This window comes from Microchirus variegatus (genome assembly GCF_963457635.1).
Source record: "Microchirus variegatus genome assembly, chromosome: 21".
In the NCBI taxonomy this organism is placed as follows: Eukaryota; Metazoa; Chordata; class Actinopteri; order Pleuronectiformes; family Soleidae; genus Microchirus; species Microchirus variegatus.
Genome location: NC_139822.1, coordinates 18620144 through 18641814, shown reverse-complemented (window position 1 = coordinate 18641814; position 21671 = coordinate 18620144).

The following is a 21671-nucleotide window of genomic DNA, read 5'->3' as shown; positions in this document are numbered from 1 at the left end:
TTTCGGGTGGAGTTTGATCCACATCTGTCGCTGACGCCGTCGTCGTCCTTGTTTTCCTGATCCGGTTTCTAAAATCTCACGACGACAAAAGGAGCACATATCGGTTACAGTGCGTTTGTGTGTGTGTGTGTGTGTGTGTGTGTTCCCCTGGGTTCTGCTCCCTGCACTCGTAATTAGCGACGTTAGCGTCCTCACACAGGTGGGCCGCAGTGTGTATTTGTCTGTTACGTAGGGTTACGTAGGGTTACGTAGCGTTACGTAGCGTTACGTAGCGTTGCGTAGCGTTACATAGCGTTACGTAGCGTTACGTAGCGTTGCGTAGCGTTACATAGCGTTACGTAGCGTTACGTCGAACCAACAACAAACAACTACCGCTCAGTTTTGTCTCAACAAGACATCAAACTTTGTAAGAGAATGGACTTTCGGACTTTGAAGAAACAGCGGTTGCAAGGGAGTGACAACGAAACAACGATTTCGAAAAAGACAACAAAGGAGGACATCCAGCAGCTTTTTTTTCCTTCTGCTCAATTTGCGGCTGTTTGTCTCAACAAGACGTCAAACTTTGTAAGAGAATGGACTTTCGGACGTTGAAGAAACAGCGGTCGCAAAGGAGGGACAACGAAACAACGATGTGGAAAAGACAACAAAGGAGGACATCCAGCAGCTTTTTTTTTTTCTTCTGCTCGGTTTGTGGCTGTATAATGCATGCCCAGCACTATTGAAAACATTTAGCATTGGTGTCGTTACTGTCCAACGAGTCTCTTGGCTGCCTTCAAACACGGCAGGTGACTCCATGCACTCATAATTAGCGACGTTAGCGTCCTCACACAGGTGGGCCGCAGTGCGTATTTGTGGGTTTTCCATCGTAAACACTAGGCGTTAAGGTCTAACGCCGTTAAGGAAGGCTTCGCGTTTCGACTGATAACAGAGCCTTTATGTGGGAGGGAACGAATTTGCGCCCGACGGCCGTGTTAGCGTAGCGCTACGTAGCGCGACGACGTACCACAACAACTACCGTTTAGTTTTGTCTCAACAAGACGTCAAACTTTGTAAGAGAATGGACTTTCGGGCGTTGAAGAAACAGCGGTCGCTAAGGGAGTGACAACGAAACAACGATGTTGAAAAGACAACAAAGGAGGACATCCAGCAGCTTTTTTTTCCCTTCTGCTCAATTTGTGGCTGTTTGTCTCAACAAGACGTCAAACTTTGTAAGAGAATGGACTTTCGGACGTTGAAGAAACATCGGTCGCAAGGGAGTGACAATGAAACAACAATGTCGAACGCAACACAAAAGACAACAAAGGAGGACATCCAGCAGCTTTTTTACCTTCTGCTCAGTTTGTGGCTGTGTTTTTCACAACTAGACGTCTTTTTTGACGATTTCACGTCCATAAACGTTATTTATTAACATCATCTGTGGAAACTCGCCCACGCAGTTGGACGAACACAAAAGTTTGTGGCTTTCTAGGACGCGTTTATCGACAGAAATTGAGAACACATCTGTTTCTACAGCGAAGGCCTGAGCGGACAAAACAGTTGCCAAAGGGAAAGTTTGTTTTTTAGATGTCACACATTTACACACTGTCCTTTACTCAACACTGTGTTTCTGTGACCGTCGTGAAACTGCGACTGCGACTTATTAGATAACGTTGGACGTCGCCCAACCCTAACAGTTATTTATCTTTCTGTGTGTGTGTGTGTGTGTGTGTGTGTGAGAGGCCACATTATTTTACAGGGGGGGTTGAAATGTGGCAAAGCTAAGCTCACTGATGAAGAATGCAGAGAAACACGACTCAGCACATCCACAGCTTTACAGGCCTGAAAACTGCTGACTCGCTGTTCGACCTGATGTGCAGAACATCAGTGGAAAGAACACTGCAACACACACACACACACACACACACACACACACAGCTATTCTTCTTAGGACACCACATGATCTTCAAATCCTTTGGACCGACTAAGCAAATCTTCAGGTTCAGCCTCATTAGGACCAGGTTTTTGTCTACTTGTCCTGATATTGCATGCATGCACGAGTGGAACTGTCGCGATACAGAACTCCAAACTTTCGCGATAAAGAACTTTGAACTGTCACGATAAAGAACTCCAAACTGTCGCATGAAAGAACTCCCAACTGTCACGATAAAGAACTCCCAACTGTTGCGATAAAGAACTCCTAACTGTCGCGATACAGAACTTCAAACTGTTGCGATAAAGATCTTTAAACTGTCGCGATAAAGAACCTCAAACTGTCGCGATAAAGAACTCCAAACTGTCGCGATAAAGAACTCCAAACTGTCGCAATACAAACTTCAAACTGTCGCGATACAGAACTCCAAACTGTCGCGATAAAGAACTCCAAACTGTCGCGATAAAGAACTCCAAACTGTCGCAATACAAACTTCAAACTGTCGCGATACAGAACTTCAAACTGTTGCGATAAAGATCTTTAAACTGTCGCGATAAAGAACCTCAAACTGTCGCGATAAAGAACTCCAAACTGTCGCGATAAAGAACTCCAAACTGTCGCAATACAAACTTCAAACTGTCGCGATACAGAACTCCAAACTGTCGCGATAAAGAACTCCAAACTGTCGCGATAAAGAACTCCAAACTGTCGCGATACAGAACTTCAAACTGTCGCGATACAGAACTTCAAACCGTCGCAATAAAGAACTCCAAACTGTCTCGATAAAGAACTCCGAACTCTCATGATAAAGAACTGTCGCATATATATACACACATATATACAGTATATGTGTGTAAAGGTCTGATTTCTTTCACCAGGATCGTCTACATGTTCGTGAAGTTGTTCAAAAGTCACAAACTAAAGATGGATTTGACTGAGTAAACAAACGACGCCTCTGTTTTTAAAGCTTCAGATCATGTTTATCAGATCCAGGTGAGGCAGCACCGAGCTCCAGATCTCCTTTCTATACTCGACATTAACGACCTCTGACACTTTTCATTAGAAACTAAATCTGCTTCCCACACACCGCGGCCAATAAAAAACCACAGAAACGACGCATTTTTAATTCTCTTTAGGCATCTGCCTTTACGGCTGTACTCTCAAAACACTGACCACAAGGAGACGGAGAGGAGGGGGAAAAGGAGTCTGGCGTCTACAGTGATGCGACCGCCTCTTTGTTGACGCGCTCGCCGTCTCCTCTTTATTTGCTCGGCTGCCATTGTCCCGTTGCGATAACGCACTGCGCGTTTGGCCCGTCGTCAAGGTAACGGCAAACTTACGGCGCTCTCATCGCCTTGGCAACCGGCTCGACCTGCTCTGAGCAAACTCGGACGGATGAGTGATGAAGGAAGACGAGGAGGAGCGCAAACACAAACAGTCAAGCATGCGGCGCTCTTAAGTGCAACACAGAGGAGACCATTATGTGAAGTCAGGGGTGATGACGGCTTAAAATCCGATCGCTGAGCTAACGCTCGCTCATCACCGGCTCCCACTTTCGTCCGTCGTAATCCGAGTGAGTCAGTGTCTGCGACGGATGCCCACGCCGTCTCGTTGCAACACGAGGACTAAAACGGGAAGTCGTCAACGCACCTCGCTAACCTCGTGTCTCAACTGGCTACTGATGTCAAATACTGATGCTTTTTAACCCTCTTAAATCAGTTCCGTCTGGATGTATTTTGATTTTATGGCTGTAGAATTATGATAAAACATGTTCAATGAGTGAGTTCTTCTGCCACTTTTTCACAGTCGTAATGACAAGCATATGAACACAAAACTCTATTTCTCTGCTTTCCCGAAAACGGTCCATCCATCTCCTACCGATTTATCCTCCGAGCCCGATCAAGATTAACACTTTGAAAACGTACCATTGTACGACTACGGCTTGGTGGAAACGCAGCTTTAGATAGATATTCAGACATTCTCCGATTTGGCATGCGTACCTAACCCTCATTATCGTAACTCCGTAGACCGTTTGTATCTTAAAAAATTCCCAAACTATGGACTGGCCTGTGGATGTGACTCCGCCTTTTACCACATGTCAGCTGAGCTCGGCTCCAGCTCCCACAGTGACCCTCATGAGGAGGATAAATGGATGAACGAAAATGCAAATGATCATGTAACTTAGTGAACTGAACCGAACTTCACCTCTCGGTGGAAGTGGAGATTATCTATTCTTTTATCTCATCCAGTTAATCCTTCTCTTTGAGAGAGCTTTGAGAGAGAGGAAGGAACCAGGAACCTGCAAGAGTAAGACGACCTGCCGTGATCTTCAGACTGTAATGAAGAACTATGGACTGCTGCGATAAACAACTTCGAACTGCTTTGATAAAAGGACCTCAAACTGTTGCGATAAAGTGTTGAAATGTCGTGATAGAGAACCTCAAATTGTTTCGATACAGACCTTCGAACTGTTGCGATAAAGACCTTCAAACTGTTGCGATAAAGACCTTCGAACTGTCGCGATAAAGAACTTTGAACTGTCGCGATAAAGACCTTCAAACTGTCGCGATAAAGAACCTCAAACTGTTGCGATAAAGACCTTCAAACTGTCGCAATAAAGAACCTCAAACTGTCGCGATAAAGAACTTCAAACTGTCGCGATAAAGAACTCCAAACTGTCACGATAAAGACCTTCGAACTGTCGCGATAAAGAACTTTAAACTGTCGCAATAAAGAACTTCACACTGTCGTGATAAAGAACTCCGAACTGTCGCGATTAAGAACTCCGAACTGTTACTATAAAGAACTCCAAACTGTTGCTATAAAGAACTCCAAACTGTCACGATAAAGAACTCCGAACTGTCGCGGTAAAGAACCTCAAATTGTCGCGATAAAGAACCTCAAACTGTCCCGATAAAGAACCTCAAACTGTCCCGATAAAGAACCTCAAACTGTTGCGATAAAGAACCTCAAACTGTCGCCATAAAGAACTTCAAACTGTTGCGATAAAGATCTTTGAACTCTTGTGATAAAGAACTTTAAACCTTAGAACCTCGAACTGTGGTGAACATCATACTGTTGCGATAGAGAATTTCGTACGATACGATTTCATGCGATAAAGAACTTCTAACTGCGGCGATAGAGAACATCAAAGTGTTGCGATAAAGAATTTCATACTATTGCGATAAAGAACTTTGGACTGTGATAGAGAACTTCTAAATTCTTAGAAGTAGATGAACAAATTTTAGAAAATAGACCTTTAAAATGTGAGAGCTACAAAAATCAAAGACAGAATCTAAATACGGTCTTAGAATAAAACACAGAAACTACTGCACTGAAATGTCAAAAGCGTGTTTGAGGTCGTTGCTGAAACTTGTTGCACGATGACGATTTGTCAATCTTTGAACGCTGACTCCTCTTGTGCGATGATGTGCGACCGTTGACCTCAGTGAAGTCAGCTCACGCTTCAGATCCTTCCTTCGTCTCCTGCTTCCTCCCTCTGTTCGTCCACATCACTGCACAGACACAGCCTCGCTCTCTCGTCCATGAAAAGCCTTCACTTCAGACACTCGAGCACGCGCATGTAAAACGCAGCGTTGACTCATGCAGAAGAAGAAGAAGAAGAAGCGTGAGCGAGGACCTGGAGGACGCCTCGCTTCGCCCACTGATGACGTCAACGTCAGGAGGACGGAAAAAGAGCTGGAGAGACGGTGATGATACTGTGATGGAACTTAGTCTTTTTAAGGAAAATATGTATGATAATCTATGATAGGTGGCAAAAACAGTGTCCAATTTTTTTTTTTTTTTAGGCTTCTATTTTGAGAAACCGCACAAATCACCAGTTTGTGTTATTTGTGTACAGTTTATTTGTGTAACTTCTGGGAGAAAAAGGCAGCTAGCCTAAGCTTTTATTTATGCTAAAGTTATTTTTTTGTACGTAAGTAAGTAAGTTTTTGTCTTAAGTTTGCCTTTGTGTGATCACATTATCACATTATCTTATACAAACTCTATTGTTTTGATGCCTTAACACACTATGCATCGTATCAGTTTTTGAATCGAGAATCGTTTTTGAATCGAATCGTGACCCTAAGAATCGGAATCAAATGGAAAATCGTGAGACGCCCGAAGATTCACATCCATTGAAAAACAGGTACTAAACTGTTACCGTTCCCTTGTGAGTCCGCACTAAAGACTCTGAAACTGAAAACTTTTTTAACAAAAGCTATGCTACATTTATCACTAGCATCCAATTCCTAAACGTCAACAAACCTGCAATTATCTTCAAGGCCGACAAGCACTTCCAAATTTTGCGTTCATTTTGTGAAATGTACAATAAAGAAAATGGTAGTTACGAGTAAACCGGCTAACGCTAGCAACGAGGAATATCGGTAGATACTCAAGATTGCAATATCGGTATCAGATTAGATATCAGACATCCATGACAGATGGATTATTATTGATTAGTGAGCAGAACCAGTATCAGTATCGGTCCCCCCAAACATTGGTGCAGTACCCAAATCTCGGGATTTAACTGCCACATTGTCGCATTTCTACCAAAATCTTTAATTTCTAATCCAACTTGGACAGATACGCGATTAAAAAGACAGACACGTCTTGCATTTCTTATCCAATGCTCGGTGAGTTATTTTGACCAAGAACATTCAAATGTGTAATATTTACCACCCTGGTTGCTGTGCTAACACGCCTATGAGCAATTTATCTCATTCGTTCCTCCTCCAAAAACCGCCAAAGTTGGCTAGCCGCGTTACCATCGTGGTACGGTACAGTTTAAGACCAGTAAAAGCCCTGCGAGAACAGAGCATTTACTCGGTAGGATGGGGGGAGTCCGCTGTGTTGTGACGTTATATCGCACCACAAAAGACAACAAAGGAGGACGTCCCAGCAGCTCGTTTTTCTCCGTTCGGTTTGTGGTTGTTCGTCTCAACAAGACGTCAAGGTTTATGTGAGAATGTGGACATGTGGAAACCGAGTGCCGTGGGTCTAGCTTCACTTGAACCTAAGCGTACCACGACTCTGGTAAACCCCGAGGGAAGTCTACTGAAAAATTGAACAGTTGCGACCAGTTATTTTTGGTACCGTTCCTAATGGAAACGCAAAAATAATACACATCATACCAAAGTGAACTGTTCCTCTCAGTGGAAACAGGTCGTTACGAAGTCACCTGACAAGTCCGAAGTCTGTCAACGGAACCATTGGACATTTATGCGATCAAACGGCAGCTCGTCCAACTGAGGATTCGAGCTCCGCTGGGATTTTGAGGTCTGTACTGAAGAACTCTGCCGTTCACATGGAAACACTGATGATCAGGAGCTCAGGATTCTACAGTGATGATGTGCTGCTGTGCAACGCTGACCTCTACTGGCCGCTACTGGTACGATGAACCGGCCCTGCCTCACTCATCCAACGTTTCAAAGAAATCTAACTCAGATCCTGACTGTTGGTACAAATTTGACCCTTCCTTCCTTCTTCTTCCTCCTCCTCCTCCTCCTCCTCCTGGGTAAAAACAGGTGGCTGAACAGATAAAAACAAAGGGAGGAGGAAAATCAAAGAGGCCTTTGAAGCGATGCACTGCCTCAACCTCACGGGGTTCGATCAGGAGATGCATGGATGGAGAAAGGGAGGAAGGGAATCATGAGTACAGAGGGAGCTAAATATGAAGAAATAAGACAGAATATGTCTTGTTTTCATCGTCACTGGAGAAGATAAAGGTTCCTTAAAAGCTTCTGGACAAACTTGCGGTTCATCCCGATGGTCCTGGTCGTCAAAGGAAGGTCAAATACTGAATATATTCTTTAGTAAATCAGGTAGAAGGCAGCACAACAACACAAACAGATGTCTACAACTGTCGTACACAACATAACACAGCATCCAAACGATAAAATACAGGATCAAGGATCAAGAGTTTCCCTCTCAAAACCATCAAAATCCACCTAAAATCAGTTCTTTAAGATATTCTAGGTTAAAAAGAGCAGAATATTAAAGAAAACAACGTCATCTTTGCAACAGAATAAGGTTCGTTTTGGTTTCCACACATGTACGATGACATTTAAGGGATAAAGGAGGAACTCATGGAACTTGACTACAGTACAGGGCTGTGTTTGGTAAAAAAAAATGGCTCCACAGCGCCCTCTAGAAACATTTCATTCATTTCACATTTTCAACCAAAAAAAAAAAAAAGTCATATTTTTCCCGTTTCTCTGTGATAAATAAAGAGAAAATCACTTCCTTCAGTCTGTGATCGACGAGATATATTTTATTATATATTCAGTTATACTGAACAGTTCTGACTCGACTCAGTTTGGTGTCAGATACTCTGGTTTTAAATGACTTCATATAAACTCCTCATCGTGGACACTATTCATGGTCAAAGCAAAGTTGTTTTCAGCGTAATTGAATCATTAGAATCAGTTCATTAACCCTTGAACTCCTTATATGGACTTCCTGTGCTGTGTGTGTTGATATTTCACATCTCCAGGCTTTTTGTGTGTCCATCTGTTGTTATGATTGATTTTATATCGCGTATTTGTTAAAAAAAAAAAAAAACGAGGCAAAAGTCAAAACATAAACTGTTTTTATTTACATTTTTCTTCCTAAAAACGAACCAAATTTCACAAATTCAATCCGATTAAAAAGTTTTTTGTACTTTTTGCACAGATTGTGTTTTTATAATTGAAAGAACATTTTAAAAATTAGTATTTTTTTCATCAGATTGTCTATAGGTTGTGCTGAAAAAAAGATTATAGACCACATAAGAGCCACGATTTCAGATATGTGAGACGTAAACGGACGGAGATTAACGCGATTAAACAACATGGACTAAAAGAAACGATGCACAAATATGATTTATGCTGTAATTTAGGTCACGGTCGTGAGAATAAACGTCTAAAATAGAAACGCGTTTGATAAACGTCACGACATCACGAGCGATTACAGCAGAGTCCTGATGTAAGTCGACACCTCACAGAATCTCCTGTTACAAACCAGGAGCCAGACCCCTCCTGTGCTGGATGAGATTACAACGGCCTGTTGTCACAGACCTCTTTATCAGGGAGTTAATCCACCAGATTATTACTCTATCTGTGGATTTACGGTCATTTTTGAGGGCGTTAACGTGCATAAAAACTCTTGAAACCTTGCATGGAGGTCAGGTCTGGCTATATTGGCATAGTTACTCAACCTGTGCGTTGCTCAAGGGCTCTATAGCGCCCCCCTATGGTGAAAACGGAGGCAAAATTGAGTTCCGCCGAATCGAAGGAAACTTGGTGGGAAGATGTCATCGACCAAGATGAACAAAAAAGTCGACCGTAACCATGGCCTCAACTCAACAGAAAGTCGGCCATTTTGGCTTTGAAATGTAAAGGTCTTAACTTTCACATTATTTAGGTTTTGCCGTAATTTTTGAGGGCGTTAACGTGCATAAAGACTCTTGAAACTTGGCATGGAGGTCAGGTCTGGCGAAAATGCGATATTGGCATAGTTCCCGGACCTGTGCGTTGCTATATCGCGCCCACCCAGTGGTGAAAACAGAGGCAAAATTGAGTTCCACGGAACTTCCCCAAAACTTGGTGGGAAGATGTTATAGACCAGGACGAACAAAAAAGTCAATCCTAACCATGGCCTCAACTCAACAGGAAGTCAACCATTTGGAATCTTGGCGTCCATTTTCAGCAAAATAAGAAAATCCCAGAATAATCCTCACTCTGTCTGAATCATGATACTGTAATCTAATGCTGTATTTTGTGTATTTTCTGTGGAACGATTCAGATATATATATATATATATAGACATATTTATACCAATTTTAGGCTGTTACAGTACGTTCTGTTACCATTTTAAGGTTGTAATGTCATAAAAATTACAAAATCGACCTTATTTTTATCCCAAAAAGTTACAAAAACGTGACAATTATTACATAAAAATTGGGGCTGGTAAACATGTATTCCGCGTATTTGCAGAAGTTTGTAATTCTGCAATTAATAAATGCATTTTTTTTATGCCAATATTAACTAAATAAAGCGACCGTTTCCTGTTTATCTTGATTACAAATCAAATGAATGCACTGCAAAAAACTTGTTTTTGAACTTGACGAGTGTTTTTCAAATCTGTCTACATCACATGACCAAAACAACAGAGCCCTTTCACAATAAAAGTCCTCCAAATGTCAACAAAGACAAAACATGGCATTTGCACAAAAGAAAGAAAAACCCAGGCTTAACAAAGCCGTTTTGCCTCCTGACGTTTTCTGCTAAACTGTTTTCTGTTTTCAGAGACAAAGTGTCTTCATCCTTGGACGCCGTCCAGAGAAGGAGCTTTAAACGTCTCCGTGTCATCGCCCAGAAACAGCTTCAGTGATCAATGACTTCTTTCTTTCTTGTCTTGTCGTTCCACCTCCAGATTTTCCCCGTCTTTACCGAGGAAACCCTCCGGCCTTCATTCACGCTCACGCCCCGGCCGCTGTGACACCTTTATTCTCGTCTTGTTAACACGGTGAAAAGCCTCTGTAGCTCACAGTCGGCCCTGTGTTATGCAGATTAGCGCCGGGTTACCGAGGGGACAGACGTCAACAATCCGACTCTGCCTCAGCTTCTTCTTCTTCTGCTGCAGGAACTCGTCACGACTAAAGTCTCTACTGCACACAAACAGCTTTGTTCAGCGTTGGCTGAAGCTGAAGTCAACACTTCTGCGACTGCCGAAACATTTCACTTTACGTTTGTGCTCTAAACAGCAAAATGTCAGTGATCTCGTGACATAAATGCAGTCGTCTGATTCGTTAAAGCACATTTAGCCACAGACTCGGGTCAGTGACAGACGCACGGAGAGACCAGGTCACACGATCGCCGTCGCAGAAAGGAAACTCACACTCTGCGCTCGTGTAATAAGACTGGTAATGAGGCTCATTAGCGCCAGGGAAATCAATGGAGCCTGAGGCCAGGATGAATTATTCAGACCGAGCCTTGTTGTGTGAAGAGAATCTGCTGTCGGAGCTAAACTCAGGTTACTCTGAGAAAGAGGTTCTGTTTCAGGTTAGAGGAAGAAACGATGATGACGAAGAGGACGATGGTGATGATGAGGACGAAGACAGAAGCTTCTATCTTAGATCTAGAGATGAGACAAGTGGTCTAAAGTGATTAAACGTCACTTCCCACTTCTTGCTACTTAGCATGCTAGTTATCTATCTATCTATCTATCTATCTATCTATCTATCTATCTATCTATCTATCTATCTATCTATCTATCTATCTATCTATCTATCTATCTTGTTAGTTAGCATGCTAGTTATCTGTCTAGTTAGTGATCTAGGTATCTATCTATCTATCTTGCTAGTTATCTATATACCTAGCTAGTTAGCGTACGAGTGATAGCTAGCTAGTTGTCTATCTATCTATCTTGCTTGTTACCGGGCTAGTTATCTATCTTACTAATTAGTGTTCTATCTATCTATCTATCTATCTATCTATCTATCTATCTATCTATCTATCTATCTATCTATCTATCTATCTATCTATCTATCTATCTATCTATCTTGCTAGTTATCTATCTATCTAGCTAGTTAGCAGGCTAGTTATCTATCTATCTTGCTAGTTATCTATCGTTCTTGCTAGTTAGCGGGCTAGTTATCTATCTTACAAATTGCATTCCATCTATCAATCTATCTTGCTAGATATCAAGTTATCTATTTACCTTGCTAGTTAGCAGGCTAGTTATCTATCTATCTTGCTAGTTAGCGGGCTAGTTATCTATCTTACTAATTAGCATTCTATCTATCAATCTATCTTGCTAGATATCAAGTTATCTATTTACCTTGCTAGTTAGCAGGCTAGTCATCTATCTATCTATCTTGCTAGGTAGCAGGCTAGTTATCTATCTATCTTGCTAGTTATCTATCTATCTTGCTTGTTTGCAGGCTAGTTATCTATCTAACTTGCTATCTATCTATCTATCTATCTATCTATCTATCTATCTATCTATCTATCTATCTATCTATCTATCTATCTATCTATCTATCTATCTATCTATCTATCTATCTATCTATCTCTTTTTCATTTTAAGGCCATGAGGAGTTGCTCAATATTTTATCATGTGAGGCATTTTTATTAAATAATAACATAAATATTTGATCAATGATAATAATGAGGACGTAGAGTTCCTGTGAGGCGTAGCCGCGAGCGCTAACAGAACAAAGACGAGTTTGCGCTTCACCGTTCTGTGAACTTTGTCTCTGGATTCAGTAAAAACATTGATGTTTGTTCTCTGTAAATATTCAGTAGTTTAACGTACAGAATAAACAGGATCTGCTCTTTTCTCCTCAGTCTTAATAAAGTCTGACATCACTGAGCTCCTGGGAGTCTTTCACAGTCGCCTCTTTTATACCGAGTCGCCTGAGTGTGTTCAAGCATTTTCTCGTTCAGTGTTCGCTTGTTGAAAATCAGTCAGGCTTAAACCCAAACGCTCGCCGGAAAGAATCCTCTCCGGACGTTTGTTTGACTTCAAATGTGACTGAAGTCTTTGTCCAAAGAGCTTTAAAATACGAAAAAACCACTCTAATGCCAAAAAACCACACTATTTTTTATATAAAACCATCCAGGTCACGACGGTCACTCATGGTTTTAAAGATAAATTAGTATGTGTGTGTTTTATGCTTGAAGCATAAAACACACACATACTAACTTGTTTTATCACTTAGTGAGGACATCACTAAACCCTTAACCTGAACTTAAACATCACAACTAAGTGCCTAACATTAACCCTAAAACCCTTTTTTAAAACCCTATTTAGGTTTTGCGGTCATTTTTGAGGGCGATAACGTGCATAAAAACTCTTTGCACAGAGGTCAGGTCTGTCAAAAATACGATATTGGCTCAGTTCCCGGACTTGTGCATTGCTCAAGGGCTGTATAACCCCTTAAGGTAGCAAATTTAAGTTCCACGGAATTTCCCGAAACTTGGTGGGAAGACGTTAGAGACCAAGACGAACAAAAAAGTCAACCGTAACCATGGCCTCAACTCAACAGAAAGTCGGCCATTTTGGCTTTGTTTTTTAATGTCATCAGAAAATGTATATATTTAAATATAAATATATTTAGGTTTTGTGGTCAGTTTTGAGGGCGTTAACATGCATAAAAACACTTGAAACTTGGCATTGAGGTCAGGTCTGGCGGAAATGCGATATTGGCATAGTTCCCGGAACTGTGCGTTGCTATATCGCGCCCCCTGGTGGTGAAAACAGAGGCAAAATTGAGTTCCACGGAATTTCCCGAAACTTGGTGGGAAGACGTTAGAGACCAAGACGAACAAAAAAGTCAACCGTAACCATGGCCTCAACTCAACAGAAAGTCGGCCATTTTGGCTTTGAAATGTAAAGGTCTTAACCTTCACATTATTTAGGTTTTGCGGTCATTTTTGAGGGCGATAACGAGCATAAAAACACTTGAAAATTGGCATGGAGGTCAGGTCTGGCAAAAATGCGATATTGGCATAGTTCCTGGACCTGTGCGTTGATCTATAGCGCCCCCATGTTGGTGAAAACCGAGGCAAAATTGAGTTCCATCAAATTTCCCGAAACTTGGTGGAAAGACGTTAGAGACCAAGACGAACAAAAAAGTCAATCGTAACCATGGCCTCAACTCAACAGAAAGTCGGCCATTTTGGCTTTGAAATGTAAAGGTCTTAACCTTCACATTATTTAGGTTTTGCTGTCATTTTTGAGGGCATTAACGTGCATAAAAACACTTGAAAATTGTCATAGAGGTCAGGTCTGGCGAAAATGCGATATTGGCATAGTTCCCGGAACTGTGCGTTGCTATATCGCGCCCCCTGGTGGTGAAAACAGAGGCAAAATTGAGTTCCACGGAATTTCCCGAAACTTGGTGGGAAGACGTTAGAGACCAAGACGAACAAAAAAGTCAACAGTAACCATGGCCTCAACTCAACAGAAAGTCGGCCATTTTGGCTTTGAAATGTAAAGGTCTTAACCTTCACATTATTTAGGTTTTGCTGTCATTTTTGAGGGCGATAACGTGCGTAAAAACACTTGAAAATTGGCATGGAGGTCAGGTCTGGCGAAAAAGCGATATTGGCATAGTTCCCGGACCTGTGCTTTGCTGTTTCGCGCCCCCCCCCCCCGGTGGTGAAAACAGAGGCAAAATTGAGTTCCACGGAATTTCCCGAAACTTGGTGGAGAGATGTTACCGACAAAGGCGAACAAAAAAGTTGACAGTAACTATGGCCTCAACTCAACAGAAAGTCTGCCATTTTGGCTTTGAAACCATCAAATGATTGGGGCTAAAGTTATAGAATGAACTCAGTGATGGGGTGGGGTTCAAAAAGAAGGTTTGAAATATCAATTAATTGCATCTTAAAATGCAAATTGAACCCAAAATTGTCCATATCTGACTCTTTCGGCGCCATCAGCGCGTAGATTCAATGTGAACACGCTTAGGTTGGACCACCTGACGTCACAGAATTCAGTCTGATCCGTCAAACACTGCAGGACAGGAAGAACAAAACCCTACGCTGATGAAAACATACGAAGACTAACAAACATCTGGTGTGTGACCACAGGTGGTCACAGCATCGACCTCAGGGTCATTTTCATTCATTACATTCCAGAACACTTCATTACAAACACACCTTGTAAAATAAGCATGAAGAGCATTATTTTTTTTATTTTTTTTAAACACAGGAACTTCCGAGTTCTGAAATTGGCAAAGTTTTTTCCTCGTGAACAAAAAACCCAAACCCTGTAGTAACAAAACAGCGTTTGCGTCTTTCACTCCTCTGTTTGTTCCAGGGAAAGTTTGCTCTTTATTGTCAGTCGGGCAATAAAAGCCGCATTCCTGAGCGCGGGGTTTCCTCTGGAACGCGGCAAGGGTTTATTTATTTATTTATTTATGTACAAGCCCCTCCCCCTTCTGTTGCCTTGGATCAATATTAGCCGAGAAAATAAAACGTTAAATATTTATTGAATTTTTCAGTGTTCTCAATTTATTTTTGTATCTGAAAAAAATACTCACACTAACACACCTAAGGACAAAAATGTGCTCATTGAAACTCATTCAAATCGCTATATTGGATGCATCGTCACGACAAATACGTGGCAATTTAAGGGTTAAAAGTGTTTAAAAATTGATTCATGTTTGATATGTATAATGAGTGAAAGCTTAGAAAATACAAATATTATAATAATTATAAAATAAAAAGCTATATATACAGTATATATTATAGCTTAATTTATTTTGCTTTTTTATATATTTGCACATTTTGGTGGTCAGTGATGAAAGGAGCTTAACACTTACTTTCTTCTTCTTTTGCCAAAAATATTAAATTGTTTTGAATTCACATGTTATTTCTGCCACTAGGGGGCAGTCACAGTCAAATCAATAAGAAAAAATTACTTACTTTCGCTGAGGAAGACTATGTCCATATACGAGACTAATAATATGGAGTTTTGCTACATCAGCGCTTCCCATAGTGTGAGCCACGACCCCCTGGTGGACCGTGACTGTATTGCAGGTCATTTTAAAAATGTTTAAATGATCATTCGATGATTAAATGATGACTAAATTAATTGTAAAATTAACAATTTTGATATTATATTTGATTTATGACTTTTTTTTGCGCCTCAGACTTTTTGTTTGTTCCCACGAGCTGTAAATACACACACAACCACACACACACACACACTAACTCAATCCACATGTGCTCGTGCAGCAGCGACACAACAATATTCACTTTTGTTTTCAGCAGAACAATCATAGATGTTTTTATTTTTATTATCCCAGTGAAGACGGAGCGACGGAGCGAGCTTTATAGCCAAGAATCCTCGCCGCATTTACGGGAAAACTATTATTTTAGAGAGAGGGCGCACACACACACACACACACACACACACACACACACACACACACACACACAGGCAGAACAATGGTTCCTTCACATCAGAACGCATGACTAATTCTATTCAACACAGACGAGGCTCAGAAAAGTCTCCTCCCGATGCTGATGTAGAAGAAGTCGTCGTCCGTTACAGATGTTGTTTACATTGCGTTACACTGTTTGTGTAACAAAAGCAGTTGTTTTGTCGTGTTTGAAACCAGAAAACTGGCGTCAACTCTGAGAAACTGTCACGCAGAAACAGGTTTAGGTGAATAAAAAAAAATATTTCTTCATTATCAGTGACGGTGTGGACGACAGGTGCGTCAGTATGGAGGACCAAACATGACAAAACAATAAATAAATAATTGCAGATATAAATAAAAAATAAAAAAAATAATACATTTTCATCTCGAAAAGGGCTATTTCTGTATTTTTTTTTACACATATTTATTTATTTATTTATTTGTCTATTTATTTATTGATTGATTTATATATTTATTAATTTATATATTTATGTATATATTTATTTAATGATATATTTATTTATACATTTATTTATTTAGATATTTAATCACCCATACATATATTTATACATTTATTAATTTAGATATTTATTTATTTAGATATTTAATTGTACATTTATTTATTTAGATATTTAATTACAAACATATATATTTATACATTTATGTATTTAGATATTTATTTATTTATTGTTTTGTCATTTTTGGTCCTCCATACATGAGCAGCAGCACTGATGTAAGTGTAGATGAAGCCTGATAGAACACGTTTACAGGCTAACAGCTAAAGATGTAGCATCACAGGAGCCTTTCTGTGTTTCTTTCTTTACAAATATGAAATATTAAGAGGATACAGGTACAAATGTAAGGGAGAATCGCCCAAAATCCCAAACTCCAGGGGCTTGAATCGCTAAAAACATGCTCTCTTTGAACCTCAATTTTAAAAATAAATCATAATTTAACCACAACAAAAGCCCACAACATATTCCCTCTTCCTGCATATTTGCAGATGGACGTACAGAACGTCGTCCAGACAGAAAAAAAATCAAGCAAATAAAGTCAGATTTCAGGTGGAGACTGAAATTCCATCGTTTTCCCACATGGAAAAATCTGCCTTTTCCATCAAAGGAGCAGAAGAACGGAACGTTCCAACAGTTTACGTCCAGAACACAAGAGTGAATCGTCATCGTCTGGACAATGGTTACAAACACGGCTCATAAACTACACAGTATGTTTATATATGTTCATATATACATCAAATCTGTCTCTGTGCTCGTTTGTTTTCACTTAAAAAAGTACAATAATCAACAACCTGCCTCAAAAATGTACGTAAATATGAGAAAAAAAACGAACCATATCAACGTGATGTTGACATTTCATCATGTGTCTGTTCCTATTTAACTTATATATATATATATATATAACCTTGATTTCAAAGGTCTAGTGTGATTAAGGAGATAAAGTACATTTCTATAAGACAGTGTTAATACTTTGTATGTTTTTACTGTGTTTTTCTGTCTCTCTACCTCCACTGATGAAGGACAAAGCCGGGACACTTTTCTCCACAGGTGACGCAGGGTTGTCCTCGCTGAGACTCGTCCACACGATTCAGCTGAGGACAAACGTGAGGACAAACGTGAGGACAAACGTGAGGACAAACGTGAGGACAAACGTAGAGTATTTATGTTTGACATCGATATCATATCCCTTTATCGTGATAATATCGTATTGTGACTTAAATATCGTGATAATATCGTATTGTGACTTAAATATCGTGATAATATCGTGACTTAAATATTGTGATAATAATGTGACAAATATCGTGATAATATCGTATTGTGACTTAAATATCGTGATAATATTGTGACTTAAATATCCTGATATCGTATTGTGACTTAAATATTGTGATAATATCGTATTGTGACTTAAATATCGTGATAATATTGTGACTTAAATATCCTGATATCGTATTGTGACTTAAATATCGTGATAATATCGTGACTTAAATATTGTGTTAATGTGACAAATATCTAGATATCAATGCCGCATCGCTACTTAAATATCATGATAATATCATATTGTGACTTAGATATTGTGATAATATTGTGACTTAAATATCATGATAATATCATATTGTGACTTAGATATCGTGACAATATTGTGACTTAAATATCTTAATATCAATACCATATCGCTACTTAAATATCGTGATAATATCGTGACTTAAATATCATGATATTGTGACTTAAATATCATGATAATATCGTGACTTAAATATCGTGATATTGATATTGCGTCAAGATTTAGGTATCGTGATAATATCATCTTGGGATTTAAACACGTGATAAAATTATGACTTAAATGTTGTGTCTATATCATATCACTGCTTAAATCTCATGATATCTTATCGCGACTTAAATATCGTGACACAGTTGTATCGTGGTGTCCCTGACACTGATGTGACTAAATATCACACACTGAACCTTTAAAACACAATTTTAAATCATATTCTGTACAAATATTTAAACATTATCAGCATCATCTTAATGATTTTTGACCGATATAATCGTGACACGTGATGACAGTTCGCTAATTTTACACACATTAAAAAAAAAAAAAAAAAATCATGAAGTTGAAATGAATTATTTGAAACTTTGTTAACTTCAAATGAAACACTGTCACGCGCATCAAAGCGCGAGGACAAAGCCCCGGAGGAAACGCACCATGGAAACAAACAAACACACAATTGTTTGTGTGTTTGTGTTAAAGTTGTGTCGTTTGTTCACTCACCGCCGTGGGAGTGAAGTTTCTCCTCGTCTTTGAGCTGCGGCTGAACATCACGCAGTAAAAACACGCAGTAAAAACACGCAGTTTACTCAAAACACGCAGTTTTTCAGCGACAATAACAATCCACGCGACGCACGAGCCTGACTGACTGTTACCTAAAACATCAACTTCCTTCATTAATGAATGGACCTGCGCTTCCCGGACACAAGCCCCGCCCCCTTTACCCTCCCAGCCAATGGAAAAATAAGGGGAAAAATAATAATAATATATATATATATTCGTCTTATTTATTCTGTTAAAGAAGGAAAACAACAATGAATAAAGTCCAGTCTGACTAAACCTGTCATTGTTTATGAAAAGTATTATTATTTACACTAATTTTCACCGTTTTTTTCCCTTATAATATGTTATTATTATTATAATAATGAAATATTTAAAGAATCATTTGAAGAAAAACTATCACAAAATCGTGATCCATACGCACGAGAACGGCAAAACTAAATTAAAAACAGCGCTGAGATCATCATTAAAGGTACAGTACGTCAAATTTAGCAACTCACCACAACTTACTCTGTATGTAGCCTTCAGTTAGCATCGAGGCGTTAAATAATAATTAAAAAAGGTGTTTGAGGAGAGAGGGTTATGTTATTGAAATGTATTTTTAGATGCAACCAAAAAATCCTCACAGAAATATGAAAATAAACTGTTTCTCCACATTTGTAATTTTAAAAAAATGTCCTTAGCAACTATTTTCTAACATATATGAAGTGGAGAAGCCATACATTTGCATTTATTGCTTTATTTTTGTCTCTTTTGTATATTTTTACCGGTATCAGTCTGTCCTTTCGCTGCAATATTTACCTAATCTTCCTTGAATAAACAATGGTTATTATAAAATCTCTCTCTATATATATATATATCTATATACGTATATAGATATACATATATTCACAGTTTTACTTTATTTCCCTCTTTTTAGAACATCATTAAATCATAATTCCCACCAGTTCACGCCATTATGACACAGGAAATATTGGTTTTCCTTACTATATTTATTGTGTATTTTACTCCTGCTAACGTATAGCGTGTTTTAAGTGAAGCACTTTGAGTACCTTGCAAGTATGTATTTAATTAATTAATTAATTAATTAATTAATTAATTAATTAAATAATTTAATAATTACTTAAATCATTGAATAATTAATTAATTAATTAAATAAATAAATTATTAAATAATTATTATATAATTACTTCCCTATTTTTAGAACATCATTAAATCATAATTCCCACCAGTTCACGCCGTTATGACACATGAAATCAAAGGCATAGTAAAATGTGATGGTTCATTCATATTCATTTATGGTCAAACGTCCATTATGTACATTCACATAACAAAAGGTACAAATAAATACTGCATATAAAATAAAGCATATGCAAACGTAGGCACTTTACTGTGTGTGTGTGTGTGTGTGTGTGTGCGATAAATACACTTAAATATTCTGCTAATCCCTTCATTTCCTGTGTGACACCTGAGAACTGAACCACGTTCACCGTGAGTGAAGTGCATCGAGACACAAAAACGTTTTAACTTTGAAACCCATACTTTCATATAATACATCGTGTAGTTGCAGATTAAAAAAATTCCCTTTGGCTGACGCGTGCTAACGTTAGCACACTAAAGGCACGGAAAACAGCACCGTAAAAAAAAAAAAACAAATACAGTTATTTACGACAAAAAATGGCTTCTCGTCTATATTATTCTACTCTACGTGTTATTCAGGTATAAAACAAACATGTAAATAATAATGATTTAAGTTTGTGTCTCTTTAAGAAAAAATTGAAAACACTGCATGACACTGATTAAAGAGACGCACAAACAAAAACACAACAGTACCCTGATATTTTCACAAACAACAACAACAACAAAAATACATTCATTAAAAACAAAGAGCTGCTTATAGTAGAACAGTGTTGTGCAGTGTAGCACCTGTGTTTACGTCCAGATTATTCATATAATCTATAATCTGTGACATAATCTGTAACACATGCATCCATTTACAACATCACAACACACAATAATAATAATAATAAAAAACAATAATACACAAGGAGTAAAATAAATAAAAACACTTGTAATCCTGATATGTACAGTACTTACACCAGAGTCATTTACATATTTATACACAGTGTGGTCGGCGTAGAGGGAGGATGTCGATTGACGGACGGGGGTTTGAGTGTTTGGTCGTCGAGCACCAGAGAGAGGAGGTGAAGAAGAAGAAGAAGAAGAAGAATCTGCTGAGATGAACAGGAAGTGAAATCTGGACGGAAAAATGCAAACATTATGGTGAAAGATGACATTTTAATGACACATTTAACAGAAACTGGACAGAAATACGGATATTTACATACATTTATTTGCTTTATTTATTTAATTTTATCTTACTATGCTGCCAAGTTGACAATGACATTAAAGTATCTACCTATAAACATGAAATGCTCACTCCTGGGTAATTTAAAACAACTTAAACTAAGTAACATAAGATTAAAACATGTTTATATAGAAAGACGCTTTCCTCTGTTCTTAATGGCACATTTTTCCTAATTTTATTGATTCTTATATTATTGGTATTCCTTATTATTCTATTGTGTATTTTACTCCTTTACATTTATTAATTAATTAATTAATTAATTAATTAATTAAATAAATAAATAATTATATAAATAATTAATGAATGAATGAATTAATTAATTAATTAATTAATTAAATAAATAATTAAATAAATAAATACATAAATAAATAATTAATTAATTAATCAAATAAATAATTAAACAAATAAATAAATAAAACATTAATTAAATAAATAAATAAATAAATAAATAATTAAATAAATAAATAATTAAATATATAAATTAATAAAAAGGCGTAAAGTAAATCTAAAGATAATATTCACCACTTCATCTCACAGTTAAACATCTTATGGAACGTTTAAAAACCCACTCCCTCTGCTGCACCAAATCCCATATAGAGAAAATCACAGTTTTTCGCTCACAGGGACACAGGAGC